The sequence below is a fragment of the Garra rufa genome, chromosome 1 (assembly GCF_049309525.1).
Source record: "Garra rufa chromosome 1, GarRuf1.0, whole genome shotgun sequence".
Classification (NCBI taxonomy): domain Eukaryota; kingdom Metazoa; phylum Chordata; class Actinopteri; order Cypriniformes; family Cyprinidae; genus Garra; species Garra rufa.
Window position 1 is genome coordinate 78,131,311 of NC_133361.1, and position 21,415 is coordinate 78,152,725.

The following is a 21,415-nucleotide window of genomic DNA, read 5'->3' on the forward strand; positions in this document are numbered from 1 at the left end:
ATCCACGTAAATGCGATGTTACTGCCACATGATTTCCCATCCTTTTTTTTCATGTTCCCATTATGAAAAGTAAAAAAAATAGTAATAATAGTAAAGTGGTCCAAATGAGGACCCCCTGTAATGTGTAGCATTCAAGATATTGGGAGACTCAATAAGATCAAGGCAGGTTGATTTGTTTTTTTTCATGGAGTAGTGGCTCCTTATGCTGATGTCGGTGAAGTCAAGGCGGCTGGGGGCGAAGAACACTGGGTACGGCTCCTCGTTAGTATAGTGGACAGTATCTCCGCCTGTCACGCGGAAGACCGGGGTTCGATTCCCCGACGGGGAGACCCAGCTCTTTGCTGCTGCTGAACGACTCATCCAAAAGATTTTGGTGCTGACAGAGGTCACAGAAGGAGTTCTGCTTCAACGTCAACCAGAGCCAAAACAAATGCGTTGGCCGGGAATCGAACCCGGGTCAACTGCTTGGAAGGCAGCTATGCTCACCACTATACCACCAACGCAAGTGCCCGACTCCAGCTTTTAGCCATCTGAAAAGAATGCTTGAAATGCACAAGTCACTGATAGGGCAAAAGGAGCTGAAGCCATCTTTGTTTGTATCCCGTCATGTACGAGAGAGTGCTGTCTTTCCATTCGGGCTAAAGAAATCTGGAGCTGCGACGCAGAAAGCGCAAAGTCCGCAAGTACAGAACGTGGTGAGGCGCGCTTCGTTCCACCGCCCATTGGCTGGTGGCCAGTTTTACTCTTGACACTCCAATACAGCTCTGTTGTGAGCAGAAAAGAATGCTGGAAGTACATGAGTCACTGACAGGGCCAAAGTGGCTGAAGCCCAAGGTTTGGATCCCATCATGTCATGAGAGTGCTGTCTTTCCATGCTGGCTGAAAAAAAATGTGAAGTTGCGACACAGGAAGCGCAAAGGCTGCAAACACGGTCCACGAGAAAGCACGCTTTGCTCCAATGCACATTGGTGTGTGGTCAGATTTAGTCTGCTATTGAAACTGCAGTGCAGCTCTGCTGTGAGCAGAGCACCCAAAAATACAGGTCACTCGGAAAGGTTCCCCTCCACGGAAATCTTTAGTAAAAGGCGAAAGATTTATGCGTCTATGAAGAGAAACTCGAGTTGTGTGCCCACGCGCTTGAGCATGTGCGCTCCCTGTGGTAAACCACTATACTCACAAAGGGTAATCTAGGGTGCCGATAAGATTTTCATCTCCCCCTCACTCCAAATGGGAGGAGTAAAAGTTAAAAAGTCTCTTCCATCATCCATTCTCGCCTGCCACACAGGAGGCCTGGCTCTGATTCCCGGGCAAATGCAGGAACAGAGTTCTTTTAAGTAAGGGGTGTGTGTTTGCATGTGTGTGGGATTCTTTAAAATGAGCCTTGAAGGCCAAGCCTGATTTGCTAGAAGGAGCTCCAAACTTTGCATATTGACCCAACCCCCCTTTCCCTGGATTTGACGTGTAACAGTTACGCACCATTACTAAATCCAGGGCAATGTGAAGGCCGAAGTTCTCCCAGCCGAGCATTGGTGGTTCAGTGGTAGAATTCTCGCCTGCCACGCGGGAGACCCGGGTCCGATTCCCGGCCAATGCAGGAACAGAGTCCTTTTAATTAAGTTGTGTGTGTGCTTGCATGTGTGTAAGGTTCTTTAAAATGAAGCCTGATTTACTTGAAGGAGCTCCAACCTTTGCATACCGACCCACCCCCGTTCCCTGCCGAATCTTTTCAGAAACTCATTAGTCCGTCTATATTCGTCAAATGCCTATAAAACTTGTTCACTTTATCTATAGGTTGACGAAGTTTAGCAGTGGGCAATATACTCGTAAATGCTGTGTTAATTCCAAACGTTCTCCCTCCTTTCCGAGCATTGGTGGTTCAGTGGTAGAATTCTAGCAGTGGGCGATATGATCCACGTAAATGCGATGTTACTGCCACATGATTTCCCATCCTTTTTTTTCATGTTCCCATTATGAAAAGTAAAAAAAATAGTAATAATAGTAAAGTGGTCCAAATGAGGACCCCCTGTAATGTGTAGCATTCAAGATATTGGGAGACTCAATAAGATCAAGGCAGGTTGATTTGTTTTTTTCATGGAGTAGTGGCTCCTTATGCTGATGTCGGTGAAGTCAAGGCGGCTGGGGGCGAAGAACACTGGGTACGGCTCCTCGTTAGTATAGTGGACAGTATCTCCGCCTGTCACGCGGAAGACCGGGGTTCGATTCCCCGACGGGGAGACCCAGCTCTTTGCTGCTGCTGAACGACTCATCCAAAAGATTTTGGTGCTGACAGAGGTCACAGAAGGAGTTCTGCTTCAACGTCAACCAGAGCCAAAACAAATGCGTTGGCCGGGAATCGAACCCGGGTCAACTGCTTGGAAGCCAGCTATGCTCACCACTATACCACCAACGCAAGTGTCCGACTCCAGCTTTTAGCCATCTGAAAAGAATGCTTGAAATGCACAAGTCACTGATAGGGCAAAAGGAGCTGAAGCCATCTTTGTTTGTATCCCGTCATGTACGAGAGAGTGCTGTCTTTCCATGCGGGCTAAAGAAATCTGGAGCTGCGACGCAGAAAGCGCAAAGTCCGCAAGTACAGAACGTGGTGAGGCGCGCTTCGTTCCACCGCCCATTGGCTGGTGGCCAGTTTTACTCTTGACACTCCAATACAGCTCTGTTGTGAGCAGAAAAGAATGCTGGAAGTACATGAGTCACTGACAGGGCCAAAGTGGCTGAAGCCCAAGGTTTGGATCCCATCATGTCATGAGAGTGCTGTCTTTCCATGCTGGCTGAAAAAAAATGTGAAGTTGCGACACAGGAAGCGCAAAGGCTGCAAACACGGTCCACGAGAAAGCACGCTTTGCTCCAATGCACATTGGTGTGTGGTCAGATTTAGTCTGCTATTGAAACTGCAGTGCAGCTCTGCTGTGAGCAGAGCACCCAAAAATACAGGTCACTCGGAAAGGTTCCCCTCCATGGAAATCTTTAGTAAAAGGCGAAAGATTTATGCGTCTATGAAGAGAAACTCGAGTTGTGTGCCCACGCGCTTGAGCATGTGCGCTCCCTGTGGTAAACCACTATACTCACAAAGGGTAATCTAGGGTGCCGATAAGATTTTCATCTCCCCCTCACTCCAAATGGGAGGAGTAAAAGTTAAAAAGTCTCTTCCATCATCCATTCTCGCCTGCCACACAGGAGGCCTGGCTCTGATTCCCGGGCAAATGCAGGAACAGAGTTCTTTTAAGTAAGGGGTGTGTGTTTGCATGTGTGTGGGATTCTTTAAAATGAGCCTTGAAGGCCAAGCCTGATTTGCTAGAAGGAGCTCCAAACTTTGCATATTGACCCAACCCCCCTTTCCCTGGATTTGACGTGTAACAGTTACGCACCATTACTAAATCCAGGGCAATGTGAAGGCCGAAGTTCTCCCAGCCGAGCATTGGTGGTTCAGTGGTAGAATTCTCGCCTGCCACGCGGGAGACCCGGGTCCGATTCCCGGCCAATGCAGGAACGGAGTCCTTTTAATTAAGTTGTGTGTGTGCTTGCATGTGTGTAAGGTTCTTTAAAATGAAGCCTGATTTACTTGAAGGAGCTCCAACCTTTGCATACCGACCCACCCCCGTTCCCTGCCGAATCTTTTCAGAAACTCATTAGTCCGTCTATATTCGTCAAATGCCTATAAAACTTGTTCACTTTATCTATAGGTTGACGAAGTTTAGCAGTGGGCAATATACTCGTAAATGCGGTGTTAATTCCAAACGTTCTCCCTCCTTTCCGAGCATTGGTGGTTCAGTGGTAGAATTCTAGCAGTGGGCGATATGATCCACGTAAATGCGATGTTACTGCCACATGATTTCCCATCCTTTTTTTTCATGTTCCCATTATGAAAAGTAAAAAAAATAGTAATAATAGTAAAGTGGTCCAAATGAGGACCCCCTGTAATGTGTAGCATTCAAGATATTGGGAGACTCAATAAGATCAAGGCAGGTTGATTTGTTTTTTTTCATGGAGTAGTGGCTCCTTATGCTGATGTCGGTGAAGTCAAGGCGGCTGGGGGCGAAGAACACTGGGTACGGCTCCTCGTTAGTATAGTGGACAGTATCTCCGCCTGTCACGCGGAAGACCGGGGTTCGATTCCCCGACGGGGAGACCCAGCTCTTTGCTGCTGCTGAACGACTCATCCAAAAGATTTTGGTGCTGACAGAGGTCACAGAAGGAGTTCTGCTTCAACGTCAACCAGAGCCAAAACAAATGCGTTGGCCGGGAATCGAACCCGGGTCAACTGCTTGGAAGGCAGCTATGCTCACCACTATACCACCAACGCAAGTGCCCGACTCCAGCTTTTAGCCATCTGAAAAGAATGCTTGAAATGCACAAGTCACTGATAGGGCAAAAGGAGCTGAAGCCATCTTTGTTTGTATCCCGTCATGTACGAGAGAGTGCTGTCTTTCCATGCGGGCTAAAGAAATCTGGAGCTGCGACGCAGAAAGCGCAAAGTCCGCAAGTACAGAACGTGGTGAGGCGCGCTTCGTTCTACCGCCCATTGGCTGGTGGCCAGTTTTACTCTTGACACTCCAATACAGCTCTGTTGTGAGCAGAAAAGAATGCTGGAAGTACATGAGTCACTGACAGGGCCAAAGTGGCTGAAGCCCAAGGTTTGGATCCCATCATGTCATGAGAGTGCTGTCTTTCCATGCTGGCTGAAAAAAAATGTGAAGTTGCGACACAGGAAGCGCAAAGGCTGCAAACACGGTCCACGAGAAAGCACGCTTTGCTCCAATGCACATTGGTGTGTGGTCAGATTTGGTCTGCTATTGAAACTGCAGTGCAGCTCTGCTGTGAGCAGAGCACCCAAAAATACAGGTCACTCGGAAAGGTTCCCCTCCACGGAAATCTTTAGTAAAAGGCGAAAGATTTATGCGTCTATGAAGAGAAACTCGAGTTGTGTGCCCACGCGCTTGAGCATGTGCGCTCCCTGTGGTAAACCACTATACTCACAAAGGGTAATCTAGGGTGCCGATAAGATTTTCATCTCCCCCTCACTCCAAATGGGAGGAGTAAAAGTTAAAAAGTCTCTTCCATCATCCATTCTCGCCTGCCACACAGGAGGCCTGGCTCTGATTCCCGGGCAAATGCAGGAACAGAGTTCTTTTAAGTAAGGGGTGTGTGTTTGCATGTGTGTGGGATTCTTTAAAATGAGCCTTGAAGGCCAAGCCTGATTTGCTAGAAGGAGCTCCAAACTTTGCATATTGACCCAACCCCCCTTTCCCTGGATTTGACGTGTAACAGTTACGCACCATTACTAAATCCAGGGCAATGTGAAGGCCGAAGTTCTCCCAGCCGAGCATTGGTGGTTCAGTGGTAGAATTCTCGCCTGCCACGCGGGAGACCCGGGTCCGATTCCCGGCCAATGCAGGAACGGAGTCCTTTTAATTAAGTTGTGTGTGTGCTTGCATGTGTGTAAGGTTCTTTAAAATGAAGCCTGATTTACTTGAAGGAGCTCCAACCTTTGCATACCGACCCACCCCCGTTCCCTGCCGAATCTTTTCAGAAACTCATTAATCCGTCTATATTCGTCAAATGCCTATAAAACTTGTTCACTTTATCTATAGGTTGACGAAGTTTAGCAGTGGGCAATATACTCGTCAATGCGGTGTTAATTCCAAACGTTCTCCCTCCTTTCCGAGCATTGGTGGTTCAGTGGTAGAATTCTAGCAGTGGGCGATATGATCCACGTAAATGTGATGTTACTGCCACATGATTTCCCATCCTTTTTTTCATTTTCCCATTATGAAAAGTAAAAAAAATAGTAATAATAGTAAAGTGGTCCAAATGAGGACCCCCTGTAATGTGTAGCATTCAAGATATTGGGAGACTCAATAAGATCAAGGCAGGTTGATTTGTTTTTTTTCATGGAGTAGTGGCTCCTTATGCTGATGTCGGTGAAGTCAAGGCGGCTGGGGGCGAAGAACACTGGGTACGGCTCCTCGTTAGTATAGTGGACAGTATCTCCGCCTGTCACGCGGAAGACCGGGGTTCGATTCCCCGACGAGGAGACCCAGCTCTTTGCTGCTGCTGAACGACTCATCCAAAAGATTTTGGTGCTGACAGAGGTCACAGAAGGAGTTCTGCTTCAACGTCAACCAGAGCCAAAACAAATGCGTTGGCCGGGAATCGAACCCAGGTCAACTGCTTGGAAGGCAGCTATGCTCACCACTATACCACCAACGCAAGTGCCCGACTCCAGCTTTTAGCCATCTGAAAAGAATGCTTGAAATGCACAAGTCACTGATAGGGCAAAAGGAGCTGAAGCCATCTTTGTTTGTATCCCGTCATGTACGAGAGAGTGCTGTCTTTCCATTCGGGCTACAGAAATCTGGAGCTGCGACGCAGAAAGCGCAAAGTCCGCAAGTACAGAACGTGGTGAGGCGCGCTTCGTTCCACCGCCCATTGGCTGGTGGCCAGTTTTACTCTTGACACTCCAATACAGCTCTGTTGTGAGCAGAAAAGAATGCTGGAAGTACATGAGTCACTGACAGGGCCAAAGTGGCTGAAGCCCAAGGTTTGGATCCCATCATGTCATGAGAGTGCTGTCTTTCCATGCTGGCTGAAAAAAAATGTGAAGTTGCGACACAGGAAGCGCAAAGGCTGCAAACACGGTCCACGAGAAAGCACGCTTTGCTCCAATGCACATTGGTGTGTGGTCAGATTTAGTCTGCTATTGAAACTGCAGTGCAGCTCTGCTGTGAGCAGAGCACCCAAAAATACAGGTCACTCGGAAAGGTTCCCCTCCACGGAAATCTTTAGTAAAAGGCGAAAGATTTATGCGTCTATGAAGAGAAACTCGAGTTGTGTGCCCACGCGCTTGAGCATGTGCGCTCCCTGTGGTAAACCACTATACTCACAAAGGGTAATCTAGGGTGCCGATAAGATTTTCATCTCCCCCTCACTCCAAATGGGAGGAGTAAAAGTTAAAAAGTCTCTTCCATCATCCATTCTCGCCTGCCACACAGGAGGCCTGGCTCTGATTCCCGGGCAAATGCAGGAACAGAGTTCTTTTAAGTAAGGGGTGTGTGTTTGCATGTGTGTGGGATTCTTTAAAATGAGCCTTGAAGGCCAAGCCTGATTTGCTAGAAGGAGCTCCAAACTTTGCATATTGACCCAACCCCCCTTTCCCTGGATTTGACGTGTAACAGTTACGCACCATTACTAAATCCAGGGCAATGTGAAGGCCGAAGTTCTCCCAGCCGAGCATTGGTGGTTCAGTGGTAGAATTCTCGCCTGCCACGCGGGAGACCCGGGTCCGATTCCCGGCCAATGCAGGAACGGAGTCCTTTTAATTAAGTTGTGTGTGTGCTTGCATGTGTGTAAGGTTCTTTAAAATGAAGCCTGATTTACTTGAAGGAGCTCCAACCTTTGCATACCGACCCACCCCCGTTTCCTGCCGAATCTTTTCAGAAACTCATTAGTCCGTCTATATTCGTCAAATGCCTATAAAACTTGTTCACTTTATCTATAGGTTGACGAAGTTTAGCAGTGGGCAATATACTCGTAAATGCGGTGTTAATTCCAAACGTTCTCCCTCCTTTCCGAGCATTGGTGGTTCAGTGGTAGAATTCTAGCATTGGGCGATATGATCCACGTAAATGCGATGTTACTGCCACATGATTTCCCATCCTTTTTTTTCATGTTCCCATTATGAAAAGTAAAAAAAATAGTAATAATAGTAAAGTGGTCCAAATGAGGACCCCCTGTAATGTGTAGCATTCAAGATATTGGGAGACTCAATAAGATCAAGGCAGGTTGATTTGTTTTTTTTTCATGGAGTAGTGGCTCCTTATGCTGATGTCGGTGAAGTCAAGGTGGCTGGGGGCGAAGAACACTGGGTACAGCTCCTCGTTAGTATAGTGGACAGTATCTCCGCCTGTCACGCGGAAGACCGGGGTTCGATTCCCCGACGGGGAGACCCAGCTCTTTGCTGCTGCTGAACGACTCATCCAAAAGATTTTGGTGCTGACAGAGGTCACAGAAGGAGTTCTGCTTCAACGTCAACCAGAGCCAAAACAAATGCGTTGGCCGGGAATCGAACCCGGGTCAACTGCTTGGAAGGCAGCTATGCTCACCACTATACCACCAACGCAAGTGCCCGACTCCAGCTTTTAGCCATCTGAAAAGAATGCTTGAAATGCACAAGTCACTGATAGGGCAAAAGGAGCTGAAGCCATCTTTGTTTGTATCCCGTCATGTACGAGAGAGTGCTGTCTTTCCATGCGGGCTAAAGAAATCTGGAGCTGCGACGCAGAAAGCGCAAAGTCCGCAAGTACAGAACGTGGTGAGGCGCGCTTCGTTCTACCGCCCATTGGCTGGTGGCCAGTTTTACTCTTGACACTCCAATACAGCTCTGTTGTGAGCAGAAAAGAATGCTGGAAGTACATGAGTCACTGACAGGGCCAAAGTGGCTGAAGCCCAAGGTTTGGATCCCATCATGTCATGAGAGTGCTGTCTTTCCATGCTGGCTGAAAAAAAATGTGAAGTTGCGACACAGGAAGCGCAAAGGCTGCAAACACGGTCCACGAGAAAGCACGCTTTGCTCCAATGCACATTGGTGTGTGGTCAGATTTGGTCTGCTATTGAAACTGCAGTGCAGCTCTGCTGTGAGCAGAGCACCCAAAAATACAGGTCACTCGGAAAGGTTCCCCTCCACGGAAATCTTTAGTAAAAGGCGAAAGATTTATGCGTCTATGAAGAGAAACTCGAGTTGTGTGCCCACGCGCTTGAGCATGTGCGCTCCCTGTGGTAAACCACTATACTCACAAAGGGTAATCTAGGGTGCCGATAAGATTTTCATCTCCCCCTCACTCCAAATGGGAGGAGTAAAAGTTAAAAAGTCTCTTCCATCATCCATTCTCGCCTGCCACACAGGAGGCCTGGCTCTGATTCCCGGGCAAATGCAGGAACAGAGTTCTTTTAAGTAAGGGGTGTGTGTTTGCATGTGTGTGGGATTCTTTAAAATGAGCCTTGAAGGCCAAGCCTGATTTGCTAGAAGGAGCTCCAAACTTTGCATATTGACCCAACCCCCCTTTCCCTGGATTTGACGTGTAACAGTTACGCACCATTACTAAATCCAGGGCAATGTGAAGGCCGAAGTTCTCCCAGCCGAGCATTGGTGGTTCAGTGGTAGAATTCTCGCCTGCCACGCGGGAGACCCGGGTCCGATTCCCGGCCAATGCAGGAACGGAGTCCTTTTAATTAAGTTGTGTGTGTGCTTGCATGTGTGTAAGGTTCTTTAAAATGAAGCCTGATTTACTTGAAGGAGCTCCAACCTTTGCATACCGACCCACCCCCGTTCCCTGCCGAATCTTTTCAGAAACTCATTAGTCCGTCTATATTCGTCAAATGCCTATAAAACTTGTTCACTTTATCTATAGGTTGACGAAGTTTAGCAGTGGGCAATATACTCGTCAATGCGGTGTTAATTCCAAACGTTCTCCCTCCTTTCCGAGCATTGGTGGTTCAGTGGTAGAATTCTAGCAGTGGGCGATATGATCCACGTAAATGTGATGTTACTGCCACATGATTTCCCATCCTTTTTTTTCATGTTCCCATTATGAAAAGTAAAAAAAATAGTAATAATAGTAAAGTGGTCCAAATGAGGACCCCCTGTAATGTGTAGCATTCAAGATATTGGGAGACTCAATAAGATCAAGGCAGGTTGATTTGTTTTTTTTCATGGAGTAGTGGCTCCTTATGCTGATGTCGGTGAAGTCAAGGCGGCTGGGGGCGAAGAACACTGGGTACGGCTCCTCGTTAGTATAGTGGACAGTATCTCCGCCTGTCACGCGGAAGACCGGGGTTCGATTCCCCGACGGGGAGACCCAGCTCTTTGCTGCTGCTGAACGACTCATCCAAAAGATTTTGGTGCTGACAGAGGTCACAGAAGGAGTTCTGCTTCAACGTCAACCAGAGCCAAAACAAATGCGTTGGCCGGGAATCGAACCCGGGTCAACTGCTTGGAAGCCAGCTATGCTCACCACTATACCACCAACGCAAGTGTCCGACTCCAGCTTTTAGCCATCTGAAAAGAATGCTTGAAATGCACAAGTCACTGATAGGGCAAAAGGAGCTGAAGCCATCTTTGTTTGTATCCCGTCATGTACGAGAGAGTGCTGTCTTTCCATGCGGGCTAAAGAAATCTGGAGCTGCGACGCAGAAAGCGCAAAGTCCGCAAGTACAGAACGTGGTGAGGCGCGCTTCGTTCCACCGCCCATTGGCTGGTGGCCAGTTTTACTCTTGACACTCCAATACAGCTCTGTTGTGAGCAGAAAAGAATGCTGGAAGTACATGAGTCACTGACAGGGCCAAAGTGGCTGAAGCCCAAGGTTTGGATCCCATCATGTCATGAGAGTGCTGTCTTTCCATGCTGGCTGAAAAAAAATGTGAAGTTGCGACACAGGAAGCGCAAAGGCTGCAAACACGGTCCACGAGAAAGCACGCTTTGCTCCAATGCACATTGGTGTGTGGTCAGATTTAGTCTGCTATTGAAACTGCAGTGCAGCTCTGCTGTGAGCAGAGCACCCAAAAATACAGGTCACTCGGAAAGGTTCCCCTCCACGGAAATCTTTAGTAAAAGGCGAAAGATTTATGCGTCTATGAAGAGAAACTCGAGTTGTGTGCCCACGCGCTTGAGCATGTGCGCTCCCTGTGGTAAACCACTATACTCACAAAGGGTAATCTAGGGTGCCGATAAGATTTTCATCTCCCCCTCACTCCAAATGGGAGGAGTAAAAGTTAAAAAGTCTCTTCCATCATCCATTCTCGCCTGCCACACAGGAGGCCTGGCTCTGATTCCCGGGCAAATGCAGGAACAGAGTTCTTTTAAGTAAGGGGTGTGTGTTTGCATGTGTGTGGGATTCTTTAAAATGAGCCTTGAAGGCCAAGCCTGATTTGCTAGAAGGAGCTCCAAACTTTGCATATTGACCCAACCCCCCTTTCCCTGGATTTGACGTGTAACAGTTACGCACCATTACTAAATCCAGGGCAATGTGAAGGCCGAAGTTCTCCCAGCCGAGCATTGGTGGTTCAGTGGTAGAATTCTCGCCTGCCACGCGGGAGACCCGGGTCCGATTCCCGGCCAATGCAGGAACGGAGTCCTTTTAATTAAGTTGTGTGTGTGCTTGCATGTGTGTAAGGTTCTTTAAAATGAAGCCTGATTTACTTGAAGGAGCTCCAACCTTTGCATACCGACCCACCCCCGTTCCCTGCCGAATCTTTTCAGAAACTCATTAGTCCGTCTATATTCGTCAAATGCCTATAAAACTTGTTCACTTTATCTATAGGTTGACGAAGTTTAGCAGTGGGCAATATACTCGTCAATGCGGTGTTAATTCCAAACGTTCTCCCTCCTTTCCGAGCATTGGTGGTTCAGTGGTAGAATTCTAGCAGTGGGCGATATGATCCACGTAAATGCGATGTTACTGCCACATGATTTCCCATCCTTTTTTTTCATGTTCCCATTATGAAAAGTAAAAAAAATAGTAATAATAGTAAAGTGGTCCAAATGAGGACCCCCTGTAATGTGTAGCATTCAAGATATTGGGAGACTCAATAAGATCAAGGCAGGTTGATTTGTTTTTTTTCATGGAGTAGTGGCTCCTTATGCTGATGTCGGTGAAGTCAAGGCGGCTGGGGGCGAAGAACACTGGGTACGGCTCCTCGTTAGTATAGTGGACAGTATCTCCGCCTGTCACGCGGAAGACCGGGGTTCGATTCCCCGACGGGGAGACCCAGCTCTTTGCTGCTGCTGAACGACTCATCCAAAAGATTTTGGTGCTGACAGAGGTCACAGAAGGAGTTCTGCTTCAACGTCAACCAGAGCCAAAACAAATGCGTTGGCCGGGAATCGAACCCGGGTCAACTGCTTGGAAGGCAGCTATGCTCACCACTATACCACCAACGCAAGTGCCCGACTCCAGCTTTTAGCCATCTGAAAAGAATGCTTGAAATGCACAAGTCACTGATAGGGCAAAAGGAGCTGAAGCCATCTTTGTTTGTATCCCGTCATGTACGAGAGAGTGCTGTCTTTCCATTCGGGCTAAAGAAATCTGGAGCTGCGACGCAGAAAGCGCAAAGTCCGCAAGTACAGAACGTGGTGAGGCGCGCTTCGTTCCACCGCCCATTGGCTGGTGGCCAGTTTTACTCTTGACACTCCAATACAGCTCTGTTGTGAGCAGAAAAGAATGCTGGAAGTACATGAGTCACTGACAGGGCCAAAGTGGCTGAAGCCCAAGGTTTGGATCCCATCATGTCATGAGAGTGCTGTCTTTCCATGCTGGCTGAAAAAAAATGTGAAGTTGCGACACAGGAAGCGCAAAGGCTGCAAACACGGTCCACGAGAAAGCACGCTTTGCTCCAATGCACATTGGTGTGTGGTCAGATTTAGTCTGCTATTGAAACTGCAGTGCAGCTCTGCTGTGAGCAGAGCACCCAAAAATACAGGTCACTCGGAAAGGTTCCCCTCCACGGAAATCTTTAGTAAAAGGCGAAAGATTTATGCGTCTATGAAGAGAAACTCGAGTTGTGTGCCCACGCGCTTGAGCATGTGCGCTCCCTGTGGTAAACCACTATACTCACAAAGGGTAATCTAGGGTGCCGATAAGATTTTCATCTCCCCCTCACTCCAAATGGGAGGAGTAAAAGTTAAAAAGTCTCTTCCATCATCCATTCTCGCCTGCCACACAGGAGGCCTGGCTCTGATTCCCGGGCAAATGCAGGAACAGAGTTCTTTTAAGTAAGGGGTGTGTGTTTGCATGTGTGTGGGATTCTTTAAAATGAGCCTTGAAGGCCAAGCCTGATTTGCTAGAAGGAGCTCCAAACTTTGCATATTGACCCAACCCCCCTTTCCCTGGATTTGACGTGTAACAGTTACGCACCATTACTAAATCCAGGGCAATGTGAAGGCCGAAGTTCTCCCAGCCGAGCATTGGTGGTTCAGTGGTAGAATTCTCGCCTGCCACGCGGGAGACCCGGGTCCGATTCCCGGCCAATGCAGGAACGGAGTCCTTTTAATTAAGTTGTGTGTGTGCTTGCATGTGTGTAAGGTTCTTTAAAATGAAGCCTGATTTACTTGAAGGAGCTCCAACCTTTGCATACCGACCCACCCCCGTTTCCTGCCGAATCTTTTCAGAAACTCATTAGTCCGTCTATATTCGTCAAATGCCTATAAAACTTGTTCACTTTATCTATAGGTTGACGAAGTTTAGCAGTGGGCAATATACTCGTAAATGCGGTGTTAATTCCAAACGTTCTCCCTCCTTTCCGAGCATTGGTGGTTCAGTGGTAGAATTCTAGCAGTGGGCGATATGATCCACGTAAATGCGATGTTACTGCCACATGATTTCCCATCCTTTTTTTTCATGTTCCCATTATGAAAAGTAAAAAAAATAGTAATAATAGTAAAGTGGTCCAAATGAGGACCCCCTGTAATGTGTAGCATTCAAGATATTGGGAGACTCAATAAGATCAAGGCAGGTTGATTTGTTTTTTTTTCATGGAGTAGTGGCTCCTTATGCTGATGTCGGTGAAGTCAAGGTGGCTGGGGGCGAAGAACACTGGGTACAGCTCCTCGTTAGTATAGTGGACAGTATCTCCGCCTGTCACGCGGAAGACCGGGGTTCGATTCCCCGACGGGGAGACCCAGCTCTTTGCTGCTGCTGAACGACTCATCCAAAAGATTTTGGTGCTGACAGAGGTCACAGAAGGAGTTCTGCTTCAACGTCAACCAGAGCCAAAACAAATGCGTTGGCCGGGAATCGAACCCGGGTCAACTGCTTGGAAGGCAGCTATGCTCACCACTATACCACCAACGCAAGTGCCCGACTCCAGCTTTTAGCCATCTGAAAAGAATGCTTGAAATGCACAAGTCACTGATAGGGCAAAAGGAGCTGAAGCCATCTTTGTTTGTATCCCGTCATGTACGAGAGAGTGCTGTCTTTCCATGCGGGCTAAAGAAATCTGGAGCTGCGACGCAGAAAGCGCAAAGTCCGCAAGTACAGAACGTGGTGAGGCGCGCTTCGTTCTACCGCCCATTGGCTGGTGGCCAGTTTTACTCTTGACACTCCAATACAGCTCTGTTGTGAGCAGAAAAGAATGCTGGAAGTACATGAGTCACTGACAGGGCCAAAGTGGCTGAAGCCCAAGGTTTGGATCCCATCATGTCATGAGAGTGCTGTCTTTCCATGCTGGCTGAAAAAAAATGTGAAGTTGCGACACAGGAAGCGCAAAGGCTGCAAACACGGTCCACGAGAAAGCACGCTTTGCTCCAATGCACATTGGTGTGTGGTCAGATTTGGTCTGCTATTGAAACTGCAGTGCAGCTCTGCTGTGAGCAGAGCACCCAAAAATACAGGTCACTCGGAAAGGTTCCCCTCCACGGAAATCTTTAGTAAAAGGCGAAAGATTTATGCGTCTATGAAGAGAAACTCGAGTTGTGTGCCCACGCGCTTGAGCATGTGCGCTCCCTGTGGTAAACCACTATACTCACAAAGGGTAATCTAGGGTGCCGATAAGATTTTCATCTCCCCCTCACTCCAAATGGGAGGAGTAAAAGTTAAAAAGTCTCTTCCATCATCCATTCTCGCCTGCCACACAGGAGGCCTGGCTCTGATTCCCGGGCAAATGCAGGAACAGAGTTCTTTTAAGTAAGGGGTGTGTGTTTGCATGTGTGTGGGATTCTTTAAAATGAGCCTTGAAGGCCAAGCCTGATTTGCTAGAAGGAGCTCCAAACTTTGCATATTGACCCAACCCCCCTTTCCCTGGATTTGACGTGTAACAGTTACGCACCATTACTAAATCCAGGGCAATGTGAAGGCCGAAGTTCTCCCAGCCGAGCATTGGTGGTTCAGTGGTAGAATTCTCGCCTGCCACGCGGGAGACCCGGGTCCGATTCCCGGCCAATGCAGGAACGGAGTCCTTTTAATTAAGTTGTGTGTGTGCTTGCATGTGTGTAAGGTTCTTTAAAATGAAGCCTGATTTACTTGAAGGAGCTCCAACCTTTGCATACCGACCCACCCCCGTTCCCTGCCGAATCTTTTCAGAAACTCATTAGTCCGTCTATATTCGTCAAATGCCTATAAAACTTGTTCACTTTATCTATAGGTTGACGAAGTTTAGCAGTGGGCAATATACTCGTAAATGCGGTGTTAATTCCAAACGTTCTCCCTCCTTTCCGAGCATTGGTGGTTCAGTGGTAGAATTCTAGCAGTGGGCGATATGATCCACGTAAATGCGATGTTACTGCCACATGATTTCCCATCCTTTTTTTTCATGTTCCCATTATGAAAAGTAAAAAAAATAGTAATAATAGTAAAGTGGTCCAAATGAGGACCCCCTGTAATGTGTAGCATTCAAGATATTGGGAGACTCAATAAGATCAAGGCAGGTTGATTTGTTTTTTTTTCATGGAGTAGTGGCTCCTTATGCTGATGTCGGTGAAGTCAAGGTGGCTGGGGGCGAAGAACACTGGGTACAGCTCCTCGTTAGTATAGTGGACAGTATCTCCGCCTGTCACGCGGAAGACCGGGGTTCGATTCCCCGACGGGGAGACCCAGCTCTTTGCTGCTGCTGAACGACTCATCCAAAAGATTTTGGTGCTGACAGAGGTCACAGAAGGAGTTCTGCTTCAACGTCAACCAGAGCCAAAACAAATGCGTTGGCCGGGAATCGAACCCGGGTCAACTGCTTGGAAGGCAGCTATGCTCACCACTATACCACCAACGCAAGTGCCCGACTCCAGCTTTTAGCCATCTGAAAAGAATGCTTGAAATGCACAAGTCACTGATAGGGCAAAAGGAGCTGAAGCCATCTTTGTTTGTATCCCGTCATGTACGAGAGAGTGCTGTCTTTCCATGCGGGCTAAAGAAATCTGGAGCTGCGACGCAGAAAGCGCAAAGTCCGCAAGTACAGAACGTGGTGAGGCGCGCTTCGTTCTACCGCCCATTGGCTGGTGGCCAGTTTTACTCTTGACACTCCAATACAGCTCTGTTGTGAGCAGAAAAGAATGCTGGAAGTACATGAGTCACTGACAGGGCCAAAGTGGCTGAAGCCCAAGGTTTGGATCCCATCATGTCATGAGAGTGCTGTCTTTCCATGCTGGCTGAAAAAAAATGTGAAGTTGCGACACAGGAAGCGCAAAGGCTGCAAACACGGTCCACGAGAAAGCACGCTTTGCTCCAATGCACATTGGTGTGTGGTCAGATTTGGTCTGCTATTGAAACTGCAGTGCAGCTCTGCTGTGAGCAGAGCACCCAAAAATACAGGTCACTCGGAAAGGTTCCCCTCCACGGAAATCTTTAGTAAAAGGCGAAAGATTTATGCGTCTATGAAGAGAAACTCGAGTTGTGTGCCCACGCGCTTGAGCATGTGCGCTCCCTGTGGTAAACCACTATACTCACAAAGGGTAATCTAGGGTGCCGATAAGATTTTCATCTCCCCCTCACTCCAAATGGGAGGAGTAAAAGTTAAAAAGTCTCTTCCATCATCCATTCTCGCCTGCCACACAGGAGGCCTGGCTCTGATTCCCGGGCAAATGCAGGAACAGAGTTCTTTTAAGTAAGGGGTGTGTGTTTGCATGTGTGTGGGATTCTTTAAAATGAGCCTTGAAGGCCAAGCCTGATTTGCTAGAAGGAGCTCCAAACTTTGCATATTGACCCAACCCCCCTTTCCCTGGATTTGACGTGTAACAGTTACGCACCATTACTAAATCCAGGGCAATGTGAAGGCCGAAGTTCTCCCAGCCGAGCATTGGTGGTTCAGTGGTAGAATTCTCGCCTGCCACGCGGGAGACCCGGGTCCGATTCCCGGCCAATGCAGGAACGGAGTCCTTTTAATTAAGTTGTGTGTGTGCTTGCATGTGTGTAAGGTTCTTTAAAATGAAGCCTGATTTACTTGAAGGAGCTCCAACCTTTGCATACCGACCCACCCCCGTTCCCTGCCGAATCTTTTCAGAAACTCATTAGTCCGTCTATATTCGTCAAATGCCTATAAAACTTGTTCACTTTATCTATAGGTTGACGAAGTTTAGCAGTGGGCAATATACTCGTCAATGCGGTGTTAATTCCAAACGTTCTCCCTCCCTTCCGAGCATTGGTGGTTCAGTGGTAGAATTCTAGCAGTGGGCGATATGATCCACGTAAATGTGATGTTACTGCCACATGATTTCCCATCCTTTTTTTTCATGTTCCCATTATGAAAAGTAAAAAAAATAGTAATAATAGTAAAGTGGTCCAAATGAGGACCCCCTGTAATGTGTAGCATTCAAGATATTGGGAGACTCAATAAGATCAAGGCAGGTTGATTTGTTTTTTTTCATGGAGTAGTGGCTCCTTATGCTGATGTCGGTGAAGTCAAGGCGGCTGGGGGCGAAGAACACTGGGTACGGCTCCTCGTTAGTATAGTGGACAGTATCTCCGCCTGTCACGCGGAAGACCGGGGTTCGATTCCCCGACGGGGAGACCCAGCTCTTTGCTGCTGCTGAACGACTCATCCAAAAGATTTTGGTGCTGACAGAGGTCACAGAAGGAGTTCTGCTTCAACGTCAACCAGAGCCAAAACAAATGCGTTGGCCGGGAATCGAACCCGGGTCAACTGCTTGGAAGCCAGCTATGCTCACCACTATACCACCAACGCAAGTGTCCGACTCCAGCTTTTAGCCATCTGAAAAGAATGCTTGAAATGCACAAGTCACTGATAGGGCAAAAGGAGCTGAAGCCATCTTTGTTTGTATCCCGTCATGTACGAGAGAGTGCTGTCTTTCCATGCGGGCTAAAGAAATCTGGAGCTGCGACGCAGAAAGCGCAAAGTCCGCAAGTACAGAACGTGGTGAGGCGCGCTTCGTTCCACCGCCCATTGGCTGGTGGCCAGTTTTACTCTTGACACTCCAATACAGCTCTGTTGTGAGCAGAAAAGAATGCTGGAAGTACATGAGTCACTGACAGGGCCAAAGTGGCTGAAGCCCAAGGTTTGGATCCCATCATGTCATGAGAGTGCTGTCTTTCCATGCTGGCTGAAAAAAAATGTGAAGTTGCGACACAGGAAGCGCAAAGGCTGCAAACACGGTCCACGAGAAAGCACGCTTTGCTCCAATGCACATTGGTGTGTGGTCAGATTTAGTCTGCTATTGAAACTGCAGTGCAGCTCTGCTGTGAGCAGAGCACCCAAAAATACAGGTCACTCGGAAAGGTTCCCCTCCACGGAAATCTTTAGTAAAAGGCGAAAGATTTATGCGTCTATGAAGAGAAACTCGAGTTGTGTGCCCACGCGCTTGAGCATGTGCGCTCCCTGTGGTAAACCACTATACTCACAAAGGGTAATCTAGGGTGCCGATAAGATTTTCATCTCCCCCTCACTCCAAATGGGAGGAGTAAAAGTTAAAAAGTCTCTTCCATCATCCATTCTCGCCTGCCACACAGGAGGCCTGGCTCTGATTCCCGGGCAAATGCAGGAACAGAGTTCTTTTAAGTAAGGGGTGTGTGTTTGCATGTGTGTGGGATTCTTTAAAATGAGCCTTGAAGGCCAAGCCTGATTTGCTAGAAGGAGCTCCAAACTTTGCATATTGACCCAACCCCCCTTTCCCTGGATTTGACGTGTAACAGTTACGCACCATTACTAAATCCAGGGCAATGTGAAGGCCGAAGTTCTCCCAGCCGAGCATTGGTGGTTCAGTGGTAGAATTCTCGCCTGCCACGCGGGAGACCCGGGTCCGATTCCCGGCCAATGCAGGAACGGAGTCCTTTTAATTAAGTTGTGTGTGTGCTTGCATGTGTGTAAGGTTCTTTAAAATGAAGCCTGATTTACTTGAAGGAGCTCCAACCTTTGCATACCGACCCACCCCCGTTCCCTGCCGAATCTTTTCAGAAACTCATTAGTCCGTCTATATTCGTCAAATGCCTATAAAACTTGTTCACTTTATCTATAGGTTGACGAAGTTTAGCAGTGGGCAATATACTCGTCAATGCGGTGTTAATTCCAAACGTTCTCCCTCCTTTCCGAGCATTGGTGGTTCAGTGGTAGAATTCTAGCAGTGGGCGATATGATCCACGTAAATGCGATGTTACTGCCACATGATTTCCCATCCTTTTTTTTCATGTTCCCATTATGAAAAGTAAAAAAAATAGTAATAATAGTAAAGTGGTCCAAATGAGGACCCCCTGTAATGTGTAGCATTCAAGATATTGGGAGACTCAATAAGATCAAGGCAGGTTGATTTGTTTTTTTTCATGGAGTAGTGGCTCCTTATGCTGATGTCGGTGAAGTCAAGGCGGCTGGGGGCGAAGAACACTGGGTACGGCTCCTCGTTAGTATAGTGGACAGTATCTCCGCCTGTCACGCGGAAGACCGGGGTTCGATTCCCCGACGGGGAGACCCAGCTCTTTGCTGCTGCTGAACGACTCATCCAAAAGATTTTGGTCTGTTACGGCCCCCCTAAGAGGGGGTGCCCGGCTTCCAAGCCTACTATCAGTAAGTGGATCATTGATGCCATCTCTACTGCCTATGAGTCCTCTGGTCTCCCATCCCCGATGGGAGTCAAGGCTCACTCAACTAGAGGCATTGCAGCCTCTAAAGCTCTGATGGCAGGTGTCCCGATCCAGGACATCTGCAGTGCGGCGGGTTGGTCCTCACCTCTAACGTTCGTCAGATTCTACGAACTAGACCTCAGAGTCACTCCTGGCTCAGTCGTCCTTCAGCCCTAGCATTGCTAGGCCCAGAGGTGCTATAGGCGCTTTCCTCTATGGAGGAAAAGGATTTCTACCCTCTCGACCTGGCAGTCCTCCAGGCGAGAGGTGTGATATCCTGCCTCGCGTGCCCGAGGGCCGAGGCCTGTGTTCCTCTTGTCTGGTGGTTGATCACAGACAGAGATGTTTTCTAGTGTCCTGGCGGTCCACCAGGCACTTCTTGTGTCCCTCTTGTTCTGGCCGTAGCGCAGACAAAGGTCTACCACTTCTCCTCGTGTGCCCGAGGGCCGAGGAGCCTTTCTCCCCCTGCACTGGTCTTGTGACAGGCAGCGGTTGAGAACCCTAGCCTCGTGTGCCTGAGGGCCGAGGCTCATTTATCCCTCTTGTCTGGTGGTTGATCACAGACAGAGATGTATTCCAGTGTCCTGGCACGTTCACCAGGCACTTCTTGTGTCCCTCTTGTTCTGGCCGTAGCGCAGACAAAGGACTACCATTTCTCCTCGTGTGCCCAAGGGCCGAGGAGCCTTTTCTCCCCCTGCACTGGTCTTGTGACAGGCAGCGGTTGAGAACCCTAGCCTCGTGTGCCTGAGGGCCGAGGCTCATTTATCCCTCTTGTCTGGTGGTGGATCACAGACAGAGATGTATTCCAGTGTCCTGGCACGTTCACCAGGCACTTCTTGTGTCCCTCTTGTTCTGGCCGTAGCGCAGACAAAGGACTACCATTTCTCCTCGTGTGCCTGAGGGCCGAGGCTCATTTATCCCTCTTGTCTGGTGGTTTATCACAGACAGAGATGCATTATCACTCGCGTCCTGGCAAGATCACCAGGCGGAGTTTCCATAGTGTCTCATCAGGTAAGTATTCCAGACACTGGATTATGCTAACCTCGTGTGCCCGAGGGCCGAGGTACATTCTCTCCCTCTTGTCTGGTGGGCTCCACAGACAGAGATGTATTATCACTCATGTCCTGGCAAGTTTCCCAGGCTGAAGTGTACCAAGACACAACTTTTCCACTCTTGGCCTAGCAGACAAAAACTGGGCAGGGCCTTGGAAATTATGGGGGCATTGATACCTCGTTCCCCAAAGTGTCTCAGGACGCAGTGTAGAGTTCCCGGAAGGGAACGTCTCAGGTTACGTATGTAACCCTGGTTCCCTGAGGGAACGAGACACTGCGTCTCGGACCATAATTCCCGCATCCCTGCTGCGCTCGCTTCATTCCTATAAGCCGACGCCAGCTTCAAACGCACGTGCTTATATACTTCCTGGTCGATGACGTCACCGCGCCTGTGACGTCACTCCCGTTTCTCATTGGACGTTGGACATGACTCAGAGTGCGGCCCGCCAATGGCGTTCCCCAAAGTGTCTCAGGACGCAGTGTCTCATTCCCTCAGGGAACCAGGGTTACATACGTAACCTGAGACGTTTTTGGGAGAAGGTGCTCTGTGACAATGCTCACCATAAATAATACTGATAATAATTATTATAATTATTATTTTAATTTGTAGACTAAATAAATGAGTGCACTTAAGACAGTAAACTGTTTACCTTTTACAGTTTTGGAAATGTCATTCTTAACATAACTCGTGGTAAGCTTTTTACCCAGAGTGAGATGCATGCTGCACTATTAATTTTATTATTAAATAAAGCCTACACTGTAAATTTTTTCCAGGATTTCACAAGATATAACTGTAATATT

At 48.2% G+C, this 21,415-nt stretch overlaps 37 non-coding genes across 37 annotated transcripts; 21 read left to right on the forward strand and 16 right to left on the reverse strand.

Annotated features, from left to right (window-relative positions):
* Positions 1-256: 256 nt before the first annotated feature.
* trnad-guc (transfer RNA aspartic acid (anticodon GUC)) lies at positions 257-328 on the forward strand. The gene has a single exon. It is a non-coding gene; the product is annotated as a tRNA-Asp (tRNA).
* A 103-nt stretch (positions 329-431) lies between these two features.
* Positions 432-503, reverse strand: trnag-ucc (transfer RNA glycine (anticodon UCC)). The gene has a single exon. It is a non-coding gene; the product is annotated as a tRNA-Gly (tRNA).
* A 505-nt stretch (positions 504-1,008) lies between these two features.
* On the reverse strand, positions 1,009-1,124 carry LOC141287122 (U5 spliceosomal RNA). Its single transcript, XR_012339408.1, has one exon. It is a non-coding gene; the product is annotated as a U5 spliceosomal RNA (small nuclear RNA).
* A 399-nt stretch (positions 1,125-1,523) lies between these two features.
* On the forward strand, positions 1,524-1,594 carry trnag-gcc (transfer RNA glycine (anticodon GCC)). Its single transcript has one exon. It is a non-coding gene; the product is annotated as a tRNA-Gly (tRNA).
* Positions 1,595-2,163: 569 nt separating this feature from the next.
* On the forward strand, positions 2,164-2,235 carry trnad-guc (transfer RNA aspartic acid (anticodon GUC)). The gene has a single exon. It is a non-coding gene; the product is annotated as a tRNA-Asp (tRNA).
* A 680-nt stretch (positions 2,236-2,915) lies between these two features.
* LOC141288973 (U5 spliceosomal RNA) lies at positions 2,916-3,031 on the reverse strand. Its single transcript, XR_012339780.1, has one exon. It is a non-coding gene; the product is annotated as a U5 spliceosomal RNA (small nuclear RNA).
* A 399-nt stretch (positions 3,032-3,430) lies between these two features.
* Positions 3,431-3,501, forward strand: trnag-gcc (transfer RNA glycine (anticodon GCC)). Its single transcript has one exon. It is a non-coding gene; the product is annotated as a tRNA-Gly (tRNA).
* A 570-nt stretch (positions 3,502-4,071) lies between these two features.
* trnad-guc (transfer RNA aspartic acid (anticodon GUC)) lies at positions 4,072-4,143 on the forward strand. The gene has a single exon. It is a non-coding gene; the product is annotated as a tRNA-Asp (tRNA).
* A 103-nt stretch (positions 4,144-4,246) lies between these two features.
* trnag-ucc (transfer RNA glycine (anticodon UCC)) lies at positions 4,247-4,318 on the reverse strand. The gene has a single exon. It is a non-coding gene; the product is annotated as a tRNA-Gly (tRNA).
* Positions 4,319-4,823: 505 nt separating this feature from the next.
* On the reverse strand, positions 4,824-4,939 carry LOC141287135 (U5 spliceosomal RNA). The gene has a single exon (XR_012339410.1). It is a non-coding gene; the product is annotated as a U5 spliceosomal RNA (small nuclear RNA).
* Positions 4,940-5,338: 399 nt separating this feature from the next.
* Positions 5,339-5,409, forward strand: trnag-gcc (transfer RNA glycine (anticodon GCC)). The gene has a single exon. It is a non-coding gene; the product is annotated as a tRNA-Gly (tRNA).
* A 569-nt stretch (positions 5,410-5,978) lies between these two features.
* trnad-guc (transfer RNA aspartic acid (anticodon GUC)) lies at positions 5,979-6,050 on the forward strand. The gene has a single exon. It is a non-coding gene; the product is annotated as a tRNA-Asp (tRNA).
* Positions 6,051-6,730: 680 nt separating this feature from the next.
* Positions 6,731-6,846, reverse strand: LOC141287142 (U5 spliceosomal RNA). Its single transcript, XR_012339411.1, has one exon. It is a non-coding gene; the product is annotated as a U5 spliceosomal RNA (small nuclear RNA).
* A 399-nt stretch (positions 6,847-7,245) lies between these two features.
* Positions 7,246-7,316, forward strand: trnag-gcc (transfer RNA glycine (anticodon GCC)). Its single transcript has one exon. It is a non-coding gene; the product is annotated as a tRNA-Gly (tRNA).
* Positions 7,317-7,887: 571 nt separating this feature from the next.
* On the forward strand, positions 7,888-7,959 carry trnad-guc (transfer RNA aspartic acid (anticodon GUC)). Its single transcript has one exon. It is a non-coding gene; the product is annotated as a tRNA-Asp (tRNA).
* Positions 7,960-8,062: 103 nt separating this feature from the next.
* Positions 8,063-8,134, reverse strand: trnag-ucc (transfer RNA glycine (anticodon UCC)). Its single transcript has one exon. It is a non-coding gene; the product is annotated as a tRNA-Gly (tRNA).
* Positions 8,135-8,639: 505 nt separating this feature from the next.
* On the reverse strand, positions 8,640-8,755 carry LOC141287150 (U5 spliceosomal RNA). The gene has a single exon (XR_012339412.1). It is a non-coding gene; the product is annotated as a U5 spliceosomal RNA (small nuclear RNA).
* A 399-nt stretch (positions 8,756-9,154) lies between these two features.
* On the forward strand, positions 9,155-9,225 carry trnag-gcc (transfer RNA glycine (anticodon GCC)). The gene has a single exon. It is a non-coding gene; the product is annotated as a tRNA-Gly (tRNA).
* A 570-nt stretch (positions 9,226-9,795) lies between these two features.
* Positions 9,796-9,867, forward strand: trnad-guc (transfer RNA aspartic acid (anticodon GUC)). The gene has a single exon. It is a non-coding gene; the product is annotated as a tRNA-Asp (tRNA).
* Positions 9,868-10,547: 680 nt separating this feature from the next.
* On the reverse strand, positions 10,548-10,663 carry LOC141287154 (U5 spliceosomal RNA). Its single transcript, XR_012339413.1, has one exon. It is a non-coding gene; the product is annotated as a U5 spliceosomal RNA (small nuclear RNA).
* Positions 10,664-11,062: 399 nt separating this feature from the next.
* Positions 11,063-11,133, forward strand: trnag-gcc (transfer RNA glycine (anticodon GCC)). Its single transcript has one exon. It is a non-coding gene; the product is annotated as a tRNA-Gly (tRNA).
* Positions 11,134-11,703: 570 nt separating this feature from the next.
* On the forward strand, positions 11,704-11,775 carry trnad-guc (transfer RNA aspartic acid (anticodon GUC)). The gene has a single exon. It is a non-coding gene; the product is annotated as a tRNA-Asp (tRNA).
* A 103-nt stretch (positions 11,776-11,878) lies between these two features.
* On the reverse strand, positions 11,879-11,950 carry trnag-ucc (transfer RNA glycine (anticodon UCC)). Its single transcript has one exon. It is a non-coding gene; the product is annotated as a tRNA-Gly (tRNA).
* A 505-nt stretch (positions 11,951-12,455) lies between these two features.
* LOC141287161 (U5 spliceosomal RNA) lies at positions 12,456-12,571 on the reverse strand. The gene has a single exon (XR_012339414.1). It is a non-coding gene; the product is annotated as a U5 spliceosomal RNA (small nuclear RNA).
* Positions 12,572-12,970: 399 nt separating this feature from the next.
* Positions 12,971-13,041, forward strand: trnag-gcc (transfer RNA glycine (anticodon GCC)). Its single transcript has one exon. It is a non-coding gene; the product is annotated as a tRNA-Gly (tRNA).
* Positions 13,042-13,612: 571 nt separating this feature from the next.
* trnad-guc (transfer RNA aspartic acid (anticodon GUC)) lies at positions 13,613-13,684 on the forward strand. The gene has a single exon. It is a non-coding gene; the product is annotated as a tRNA-Asp (tRNA).
* A 103-nt stretch (positions 13,685-13,787) lies between these two features.
* Positions 13,788-13,859, reverse strand: trnag-ucc (transfer RNA glycine (anticodon UCC)). The gene has a single exon. It is a non-coding gene; the product is annotated as a tRNA-Gly (tRNA).
* A 505-nt stretch (positions 13,860-14,364) lies between these two features.
* On the reverse strand, positions 14,365-14,480 carry LOC141287169 (U5 spliceosomal RNA). The gene has a single exon (XR_012339415.1). It is a non-coding gene; the product is annotated as a U5 spliceosomal RNA (small nuclear RNA).
* A 399-nt stretch (positions 14,481-14,879) lies between these two features.
* Positions 14,880-14,950, forward strand: trnag-gcc (transfer RNA glycine (anticodon GCC)). The gene has a single exon. It is a non-coding gene; the product is annotated as a tRNA-Gly (tRNA).
* Positions 14,951-15,521: 571 nt separating this feature from the next.
* trnad-guc (transfer RNA aspartic acid (anticodon GUC)) lies at positions 15,522-15,593 on the forward strand. Its single transcript has one exon. It is a non-coding gene; the product is annotated as a tRNA-Asp (tRNA).
* Positions 15,594-15,696: 103 nt separating this feature from the next.
* On the reverse strand, positions 15,697-15,768 carry trnag-ucc (transfer RNA glycine (anticodon UCC)). Its single transcript has one exon. It is a non-coding gene; the product is annotated as a tRNA-Gly (tRNA).
* A 505-nt stretch (positions 15,769-16,273) lies between these two features.
* On the reverse strand, positions 16,274-16,389 carry LOC141287176 (U5 spliceosomal RNA). Its single transcript, XR_012339416.1, has one exon. It is a non-coding gene; the product is annotated as a U5 spliceosomal RNA (small nuclear RNA).
* A 399-nt stretch (positions 16,390-16,788) lies between these two features.
* Positions 16,789-16,859, forward strand: trnag-gcc (transfer RNA glycine (anticodon GCC)). The gene has a single exon. It is a non-coding gene; the product is annotated as a tRNA-Gly (tRNA).
* Positions 16,860-17,429: 570 nt separating this feature from the next.
* trnad-guc (transfer RNA aspartic acid (anticodon GUC)) lies at positions 17,430-17,501 on the forward strand. The gene has a single exon. It is a non-coding gene; the product is annotated as a tRNA-Asp (tRNA).
* Positions 17,502-18,181: 680 nt separating this feature from the next.
* Positions 18,182-18,297, reverse strand: LOC141287183 (U5 spliceosomal RNA). Its single transcript, XR_012339417.1, has one exon. It is a non-coding gene; the product is annotated as a U5 spliceosomal RNA (small nuclear RNA).
* A 399-nt stretch (positions 18,298-18,696) lies between these two features.
* On the forward strand, positions 18,697-18,767 carry trnag-gcc (transfer RNA glycine (anticodon GCC)). Its single transcript has one exon. It is a non-coding gene; the product is annotated as a tRNA-Gly (tRNA).
* Positions 18,768-19,337: 570 nt separating this feature from the next.
* Positions 19,338-19,409, forward strand: trnad-guc (transfer RNA aspartic acid (anticodon GUC)). The gene has a single exon. It is a non-coding gene; the product is annotated as a tRNA-Asp (tRNA).
* Positions 19,410-21,415: the final 2,006 nt, after the last annotated feature.